The sequence below is a fragment of the Solanum stenotomum genome, chromosome 3, assembly GCF_019186545.1.
Source record: "Solanum stenotomum isolate F172 chromosome 3, ASM1918654v1, whole genome shotgun sequence".
Classification (NCBI taxonomy): Eukaryota; Viridiplantae; Streptophyta; class Magnoliopsida; order Solanales; family Solanaceae; genus Solanum; species Solanum stenotomum.
This window is the reverse complement of record NC_064284.1, coordinates 54802204-54803526: the sequence shown is the minus strand read 5'-3', so window position 1 is coordinate 54803526 and position 1323 is coordinate 54802204.

The window sequence follows — 1323 nt, the reverse complement described above, 5'->3', positions numbered from 1 at the left end:
ACACACACGAGGACTTATGCCTCCACACCAAGCTCTTTTGGGAATCGAGTTCTTTCAGATTAAGTACATTAAGTTGTTTTAATATGTTTTCATTAAATGATACCGTGTAGGAACATGACACCCGATCCAATAATATCGTACCGGCTCGTGGCACCCTACCCAAATATATCGTGCCGACCCGTGGCACCCGATCCAACAACATAGTTTATTCTTCATTAATTTTCATCACTTTCCGCTCCATTAACAATATATCGTCAAACTTTCTTAATTCAAGACATCACTTTAATAGAACAGGTTCAAGACTATGGATTTTGCGGTCTTGGAATTTTGGACCAATCACAAACAACACATGAATTATCCAAACCACAACAACTAAGTACATAGAACATTTCACAATATCACTTGACGGTTATCAATCACTATTAAGAGTCTCTCTATCACATAGAATAAACGATAACCTACCTCCACTGAATAATCGAAGTCAAACAAACTAATTCCCAGATGCTTTTCCTTTCCACAATGCCTCAAAACGCTTCCATTAATCTATCAAGTATACAATATTTGTAAACAAACGAGTCCATAGACATTCATATTGCTATACTTCTAGCCTAAATCCCAAAAATCATCAAGCACAAATCTATATTCAAGTTTCTAATCTTGAGATCAATTAATATGCGAAGTCACATATTTCTTAAATTCAAGGTTATGGTTAAGTCTTAATTCCTCCAATTGACATAACCTTAATGGTATTCATATAATATAATATACCTAATATTTAATTACCTATCTCAATATATCAAAAACTTGAATCATAACAAGATAACAATAGAAATATTGAAAATTTCTTCTACAAGCAGTAACCTCAACTACGAAAAAGAAAACAAAATATAAAACAATTAAAAACCCCATCCCAATTTTAACATAAAGATATTAAAGTTTATTAACCTATCATTACTCTCTTACTGGTCAACAATGTTTGGCCTCAATTTTCCATTAGCATTCACGTGGCAACAATTCATATACATATGACCATTGAAACTTCCACCGCATAGTATAATAATAAATAATCTCCTCAACCAACCTTTAAGCCAATTACAACGCTGACAACAACCATAAATCAAATTCAATTTCAACATAAAGAACTAATTATCGTAATAATTTTATTATTCTATATTTAAAATTATCACAGTTAAGTATTCACCTGTTTAGGTGCTTAATTGAAATGTTTTCTTAACAACTCTTACTTCCTATCACATAGTTATATTCATTAGTAATTACTATTAAAAACATACAAATATCATGTAGAAATGTTTGACATCTATA